General features: G+C 32.5%; 1 non-coding gene across 1 annotated transcript; it reads left to right on the forward strand.

Moving 5' to 3' along the window:
- The first annotated feature begins 235 nt into the window (after nt 1-235).
- Nucleotides 236-297, forward strand: LOC144239146 (U7 small nuclear RNA). Its single transcript, XR_013337328.1, has one exon. It is a non-coding gene; the product is annotated as a U7 small nuclear RNA (small nuclear RNA).
- Nucleotides 298-9,189: the final 8,892 nt, after the last annotated feature.

Consider the following 9,189-nt stretch of genomic DNA (forward strand, 5'->3'; position numbering starts at 1 on the left):
AAACTATAGAGTTTAGATTAGTTAACTAACCAAGGGACCTTTCATTTACCTTAGCCTATGATAATCATGTTTAAAAATTGATATGAAATGGACAATTTTCACTATTTAAAATTTGCATTTCATACATGCTACGCAGTCTGTTTATATGGTTCAAGTATGGTGCTAATAAAATTTGTATTTTATAAGTATTATATAAAGCTTAGAAACATCAATTCAGAATGCAAAGAGAGTTTAGAAGTGTTACAACTCTTAGAATTTGTCTAGCAGATTTTTTGGTCCTCACTGGAAGACACCCCCTGCTCACCCAAGAAAAAATTAAAAAAATAAAAAAGAGAGTTTAGATATCTATTACTACCAAAATAATACAAAGAATAAGAATTGTTTGCAGTACTGAATGAAAAATAAAATACAGTCTATTCAGGAAAGCATAGACATTTATCAATTAGCAAATTCATTTATTCATGTATTTATTATCTATATTGAATTAATATTAAAAATCACTAACATAGGGGCACCTGGGTGGTTCATTTGGTTAAGAGTACGACTTCAGTCATGATCTCTTGGTCCATGAGTTTGAGTCCATATCCGGCTCTGTACTGACAGCTCAGTGCCTGGAGTCTGCTTCAGATTCTGTGTCTCCCTCTCCCTCTGCACCTCACCCATTCATACTCTCTCTCTCTCTCTCTCTCCCTCTCTCTCTCTTTCAAAAATAAAGATTAAAACAAATTTTAAAAAATCACTAACATATGATACAAAATAATACAATAAATGTTAATTAGTACTTACCGAGCACTTTTCAATGTTTTGGGTACTTTTCTAAATTCTTTACAGGCATCATTAATCTTCAAGACTACATTATATCATACTTATTCTAGTATTATATGTAATTATATACTAATATAATAATTAGAAAAGTATGCCCAAAAATATGCCTAGAGACATTAAATAAATTTTCCAATCTTATTCAGTAAATTAGCAGCAGATTCAATTATTAAACAGAAGTCCATCTAATTTAAAAATCTCTGCAACAATCTTAATAGGCACCTCACAGAACAAGTCACAGAGATGGCAAATAATCTATGTAAAGATGCTTCACATTTTGTGTTATGAAAGCAGCCATGAGATATAACTACACATCTAGTAGAATGGAAAATTCTGAAACACTAATACCAAATGCTATTGAGGACATGGAACAAAAGAAACACATTCATTGTTGGTGAAAATTCCACTTGGAAGACAGTTCTGAAATTTCTTACAAAACGAAACGTACTTTTACCAGATTATTCAGCAATGGATATTGCTTGGCACATACCCAAAGGACCTGAAACTTCTGTCCACACAAAACTTACAGGTGGGTGTTTATAGTAACTTTATTCATAATTGTCAACATTTGGAAGCAATCAAGATGCCTTTCAATAGGTGAATGGATAAATAAGCTGTGGTACATTCAGACAATGTACACTAAAACAAATGAGTTATCGAGCCATGAAGAGACATGAGAGAATACTTCAATGCACATTAATAAGTGAAAGAAGATAATCTGAAAAGGCTACATGTTGTGCAATTCTAACTATATGACATTATGAAAAAGGCAAAAGTATAGAGATCATAAAAGATCGGTGTTTTCCACTCAAAGTTGGGCAAGGGGAAGAGAAATGAATGGGTGGAACACAGAAAATTTTTAGAGCAATGAATATACTCTGCATGATCCTATAATGATGAATATATGTCATTATACATTTCTCAAACCCTATAGAACTTAAAACACCAACAGTATCTCATAATGTGAACTATCGACTTCAGGTAATTATTATGTGTTAATGTAGGTTTATCAATCATAACAGATGTATCAGTAATAGGAAATGTTGATCATGGAGAAGGCTCTGTATTGGTGCAGGCATGGCTTGTATGGTATACCTCTGTACCTGCCATTCAATTTTGTTCTCAACTTATAATTGTTCAAAAAAAAGTCTTACAATTATATAATGACTTTCATTTTTTGACAATTATTGTCTATACACTGTAGTTGAAACACTATCAAAGAAAAGGGATGTCTGTAATTATGAGAACCTTAGCAGGATAGCTTTTGAGTGGAAATATCAATACTTAACGCAATGGAAAGGCTAGCTTCTGGTCTTCTCTGAAAAGTGATTTCTTCACCTTTCTGTTCAACACCACAAAAATTTATATTTGAAAAACAAAAACTACAAAAGTCTATTTTTTCTTTTGTCATGTGTAATTTCCCTAAAAAATAAATAATGAAAAATAAACAGTCAGTAGTAAAGTGTAAATGTTTTCCAGAGATGCCTATATGCTATTCCATTTTACAGGAAATTTACAAAATGTCCTTGCTGCTTTAAAGGACTTTACGGTATAACAACAGGGGCACCTGTGTGGCTCAGTCGTTTAAGCATCTGACTTGATTTTGGCTCAGGTCATGAACCGACACATGAGTTCAAGCCCGGCATAGGGCTCTGCCCTGGCAGAGTGCTCGGCAGCAAATCTGCTTGGGATTCTCTCTTCCCATTTCTCTACCCTTCCCCCACTAGCTGGTACACACTCTCTCTCAAAAATAAATAAATAAATTAACATTTAAAAAGGTATAACCACAAATATCAGATGCTTTGTATCAGGATAAATGCATGAGACAGTTATATAATATTCTGATTTTTTCAAAGAAAATTAGATTATGTGGAAAAAATCAAAGAGGATACATAATGGTCTTTCTCATACAAAAAAATAAGTGTTCATAAAGGTCTATAACTAGAAATAGGTATTCACCTTAGCTTCTAGTTTACAGTTACATAACATCAACTCAGGTTGATTTCATTTATTTTATTTGCCTATAGTAACACCCACAGACATTTCTGTAAATCATGTGGAATCAGGTAGAAGATTAAATGGCTTCAATTCATTTAATGTGGAATCACTCAGACCCCAGGATACAATTTACCAGAGGAGAAGGTGCTTACATAATATTTCTAAGGTATTTGAATAAATTTTGCCTTAATAAATTAGAAAATGATAAGGTAGGCTTAGTTTCTATCAAATAGAAAAATGAAATACCCGTAATTGAGGATTTTTATCATATTCATTTCTCTGGTAATAAACTTTAACTCAGCCTATCCAGACTGATTATGGGAAGTGGAAAAATAGAGAGTGAAAATTGAAACTTGGTGAGTGAAGCATCCGAGGGCACACGTTCCAAAGATTCTGTACAGAGGCAAGCATCAGTGAAGGCTGCATACACATTCACTGACAATAGTGAACTAAAGAAACTCGCGGAAGAATGTGGTTTGACAAAAACAGAAATATTAAGTGCAAGTAACATAGTAATTGTCCTGACTTATTTCAATCACATTTCTTCAGGGTTAAATCAGACGTAATTTCCCCTTTCTGCCTTGTCACTATATTTATACCAACAACTCAAGTGAAATGTGACCAACAGAAAAACTTCAATTATTTTCTCCATGGTTTGAATGCCAAATTCTAATGTACAGTGTCATTTGCATCAACCACCTCTCTTGCCCCAAACCAATTACCCTCTCACTGCCTTTTGTTTCAGGACACGGCAAATTGCTTGATGGAAAGTCAAGCTATTATCATTTGTTTCCGTCTTAGATTAAAATAGAGAAAATAGGACATTACAGCTCCGTTTGCATAGTTTTCTAATCGGGAAAGAAAAAAAAAGTCTTTCAAGAGAACAGCGAAGTGTGTACCTTTTCCTTGGGGCACATTATGAAGAAGCAGGATAATGAGTCTCCAGCTGGGCACTACCGGAATGAGAGGAAGGCCTCTGGAGAGGGTTTTCCCAGCTCTCAACTGCAGATGGACAGTTTGTTGATACTGTAAACTGGAGTGGAAGTTTAGCCAGTCACAGGGGAGGATGAGCTTGTCAAGGTCTGTCAGGATGCTCTTCTTCATGCAGAAGCTAAAAGTATTGTTCTGGAACATTCCACCAGCTGTGAGTTGTCTGGAAAATATATATGAATTTGGACTAAATTGTATCATAAATAAAATGGAAATAATATTAGTATTTACTTTTTAGTAAGTCCTCAATACATGGTTTCATTATTTTAACCTGCTACAAGCAATGACAACACTAAATAGTAATAAAACATTTCAAAGTAGAAATAAAATCTAGTATTATTATTAATGCTTATATTTTCAATGCATGAAATTCAAGGAATAATTGTTGTGCCATGGGATCTATGACTCAAATAATATTAATTGGACCTCAGTTTGCCATTTTTTAAAAAAAGGCTCACTTGCATTTTCTAACTTTGTAAAAACACAAAAGAGAAAAAAAAAAAGCAGTTTCAGGAGAAAGCCTCCCAGAACTTCTAGGTAAATGATGCTATTCCTTTAGAATTTGGAGTAAAATTCTTCCATCTGCTTCAGGTAGTTTCCTTTTGAGAAAAAACCTATGGATTGCTATAGGTTCCTAAAAGAAACTTTCTAAGTGTCCATGGGCACAAAGTGTTAATTATGGTTAATCTTATTTTTCAGTGTTTAATTTAGATAGTATCAAAAAGCAGTGCAGGTCACCTTACAAAGGTATGAACAACCACTAAAGATGTTCATACCTTTCATAAAGGAAGGTTAATATGTGTTTGGATGTATAAGGGATAGTTATATCATGTTTGGGAAAAGCTTTCTTTTTTAATAATTTCTTATTTCAAGTTTAAATATATTCAAAATGGGGGTGCCTAGTGGTTCAGTTGGTTAAGTCTCCAACTTTGCCTCAGATCATGATCTCCTGGTTTTTAAGTTCGAGCTTCACATCAGGCTCTCTGCTGAGCCTGCTTTGGATGCACTGACCATTCTCTCTCTCTGTACCTCCCCTGCTCATGTCTGTCTTTCTCTCTCAAAATAAGTAAATAAACAAGAAAAAATATAAAAATAAATGAATATAATATAAATATATATTTATATGAATATATTCATACACATATATGAATATAAATGAATATGTATATTTAAAATAAATGTTTAGCCATCCCTTAGATTTCACATCTCCACCTATCTTCCTCAAAAAACAGTGAATTCCACAAACTGAGATAACCACGTCTTTCCAATGCTTATGCTTCTTAAAAATTTAAAGCAAACCCCTTACTCAGGGTTGGTTTTGGGTCCAGGGACAGCAAAATGCAGAATACAGAACTGTTTGACTTCAAAATTATTTGTTGTTTTTGCAATAATTTTGCCTGAACAAGATTAAAGAAAAGTTCATATTATTCAGGTTCCATGAAATATTTCAAACCACCTGAATAATACAAACCTGTCCAACAGACAGGACAATAAATGATAACTCAAGTGAATGAGAAAAATGGTTAAAAATAAGTTTGATACGTAGGAGGGATCTAGCCCCTGACAAGAAACCTAGGTGTGATTTTCCAAGCTCAACCATAGGCAAATACAAAGTGCCCTCTCCATAACAGACTTGAGGTATAACTCCAGCTTTGCAGTCTCTGAGGAGAGTTGCAGGCACGCACTCGGGCCTCTCTAGCTAATAATACTCTTATATACCTTCATATTTCTGGGCCAGACCATTCCAGAAAGGTCTTCCTAGTGCCTCTGTAGAGGCCTCCTTCTGTGTTATGGGGTGGGGGCAGGGGGTGTAAAGACAGAAAGGGGAAACGTTGAGTTTACTTTTCTTAGTATTTTTCCATTTCTATTCCTCCCCCTTACCAACTTTTGACTATCTGGCATTCAACTACAACACATATCATAAACCAAATAAACAAAGAATGCTGTCAGGGTATCAAATATTCTCTCAAGGTATCAAATATTCAACAGAACAAGAAATCCAAAATAATAGGGGATTGAAACTATCAGATAAGGGTTTTAATGTAACAATGATTCAAATAATACATGCCTGATAGAAAAGGTGAATATGTATTAACAAATGAGAATTTCCACTCAAGAGAAGTAAAATATATAAAGAGGCAAACAGAATATCTGAAGTGAAAATGCATGATATCAGAGATGAATCATCTGTTCAGTGAGTTTATCAACAAATAGAACATCAAGAAAAGAATCAATAACCTTGAATATAATTCAATATAATTTTTTAACTGTCTACTTACTTTTGATAAAGAGACAGAACACAAGCTGGAAAGGGACAGAGAGAGAGAGGGAGACCCAGAATTTGAAGCAGACTCCAAGCTCTGAGCCTGGTCAGCACAGAACCAGATGTAGGGCCCGAACCCAAAAACCATGAGATCATGACCTGAGCCAGAGTCAGACACTTAACCAGTTGAGTCACCCAAGCGTCCCTCAATATAAATTTTCTATGTTAAAATAAAGAAGAGAAAAATACACTTAAAAGAAAGCAGCATCAAAGAGCTGTGAGAGAAAATCAAATGGCCTAACTTTTATTTGAAGTCCTGAGCAAGAGAGAGAAAGAATGAGTATGGGAGATTTTAGTTGACATTAAAAAAAAATACATAATGAGAGAAATAACAAACAATTGATCCAAAAAGATAGAGAACTCCAAACATCTCAACAGATGCAGAAAAAGCAATGAACTTTATCCATTGGTGATAAAAACAACAAAGCACTAAACCCCCAACAAGCTAGTAGTGGAAGATACCTCCAGGAAATGATGAAAAAATCTATAAGAATCTACATCAAAATTATAAGCAATGGTGAAAAATTCAATATTTTCCTACTGAAATCTGAAACAAGGTAACCAGGTCTGTTTTCTCCAGATCTATAGTCAATACAACATGGATGACCTAGCCAATTCCAAGAAGGCAATAATAAAAAATAAAAGACATGCAGTTTTAAAGAGACAAAATAAATGTCTTTATTTGCAGATGATGTGATTGTGTCCTAAAAAATCTACAAAAAATAATTCTTAACATACTTACAAGATGGGCTACTAAAATAAATAAGTAACTTAGGTAAGACTGCAACATAAAAAGTCAAAATACTAAAATTAATTTAACTCTGTATATTGGCACCATATAATTGGAAATTGAAATTAAAGGCAAAATAGCACTTACAAAAGCATTAAAACCTACAAAGTAAAAGGATATATTTAGGAAAAGATGTGCAATATTTGTTTGCTGAAAACTGCAAAACACTGCTGAAATAAATTAAATAAACCTATGTAAATGGAGATATAAACCATGTATATGGATTGAAATAGTCAATGTTTTTAAGATTCCAATTTGTCTTAGATTGATTTGCAGTGTCACTGCAATTCTTACCAAAATCATATTACTTCATTTTTTTTCAATGAAGTGATGAAATTGAAAGCTAGGTCATCAGCTGAGGATGAAACAGAACAGAAAATTATGAAAGTTGGAGAATAGAGAAATAGTTGAAGGTGAGTTATTTAAATGGTCAAGTGAATGGACTAGAAATCTGGAAACATTGGAGTTTATGGCCTACAAGCTTACTGTCATCTAAAGAAAAGAAAAAAAAGATGAAAACACAAGGAAAAAGATTTCTGTAAGAACGTAAAAATAATAATCTAGACAATTTAAAAATGGTAGTGAGTTTAAATAAGAGAGATGTTAGAATCATATACTGAAGTATTTGTCTTGCATGAGAAAATTATAAATACTGATAATATCAAGAGCTTTATAAAGGTAAATATTCATTACTATGGGCTCAAACTTAAGGCAAATACCAAAATCACTAAAGTAAAATATAATAAAAATAATGATCTATCCAACAGAAAACATGAAAGACAGAAAAAATAATAAATAAAAAAAGGAGTGTCATTAGTAATTGTTAGAGAAACAAAAGTTCTATTTATTTATTTATTTACTCACTTATTCATTTATGAGAGAGAGGGAGAAAGAGAGAAAGGGAGGGTCAGAGAGAGAGAGGGAGAGAGAATTTTAAGCAGGCTCCATGCCTGACTCAGGACTCTTTCTCACAGCCATGGGGTCATGACTTGAGCTTAAATCAAGAGTGGGGCATTTAACTGACTGAACCCAAAAATGAGTTTTAAAATTGACTATAAGTCAGTGAGATGTGATTAAAAAAATTCTAATTATATGTTTCATATAAAAGATAGATTTATCAAAACTATATGAAAATATCTAAATAAATTAATTGAAATGTATTTGTCATATAAAGATGAGCTGAGTGGATGAAGGGTGATATTGTCACCATCTGACAAAATAAAATATAGGAATATTGAAAATGTCTGTAAAGAACATCATATGCTGGTTAATAAAACAATAGAGCAAAAATATATAAACATTTTAAATATAGAAATTCGGCAATGCTGATAAAAGAATGTAAATCAAAAACAAATAGAACTTCAGGGAAACATAAATCAACATTTTTAGCTAGTGGCATTAATACAACACTTTATAAAGTAATGAGTCATGTAGACAAAAACTAAATTTGTAACTTAGAATTAATGAAGTCAATTAACTTTCTATAAATTCAGTTTAATACCTTGAAAAGCAAAAAAAAAATATGTATGTCCCATTTTAGAACAACTTAAACTGAACTGAAACAAACTGAAATGTTCTGAAATTCCAGAGAATGAATATTATACAATGTGTTAAGACATAATCAATTTTATGAAATGTATTAACAAAATGATAGCTAAAAGAATGCTCTTTGTGTGTAAAATAAACTATGTACTAAATAGCATTTATATCATGAAAGGAAAATAAGAAATCCTTTAAAATTGCAACAATGAGTTTGCGAATCTAACACATTTATTCTACAGGGATTTTTATATAGTCAATTATATCGAGGAAAAAAAGCATAAAATATTCAAAACATAAAATCATAGTAATTTTAATTTCATTATAGAGGCCATGTGGTCTCATTGTTCAAAGAATAAATAAAAATGAATGTTCAGTAAAACTAATTACTGTTGTTTGTTTTTATTCAAACTATTATCTTTTGAAGAACCAAGAAGAACATTATGATACCAGCAACAGGATTCAGCTACAATGCATGTACACATTAATTTATTAAGTTCAAAAATGGAGTTAAGAATTTTAAGTTACTTGCAAAGATCACTTAGGTAATCACTGGTGTCCATGATTCAAACACATACAGTTTGGCTTCAGAATTTTCAAGTTAGTAGTTTCGCTTTACTGAATTTTAGACTCTTAAATACAGGCTTTCTGGTTAAGTAGCTTGAATTGAAAGGTTGTTAATTTTATTATTTTAATCTTGCAGATTAAACACTGGATGGATCCATAA

This window comes from Crocuta crocuta, unplaced genomic scaffold (assembly GCF_008692635.1).
Source record: "Crocuta crocuta isolate KB4526 unplaced genomic scaffold, BGI_CrCroc_1.0 scaffold744, whole genome shotgun sequence".
NCBI lineage: Eukaryota > Metazoa > Chordata > Mammalia > Carnivora > Hyaenidae > Crocuta > Crocuta crocuta.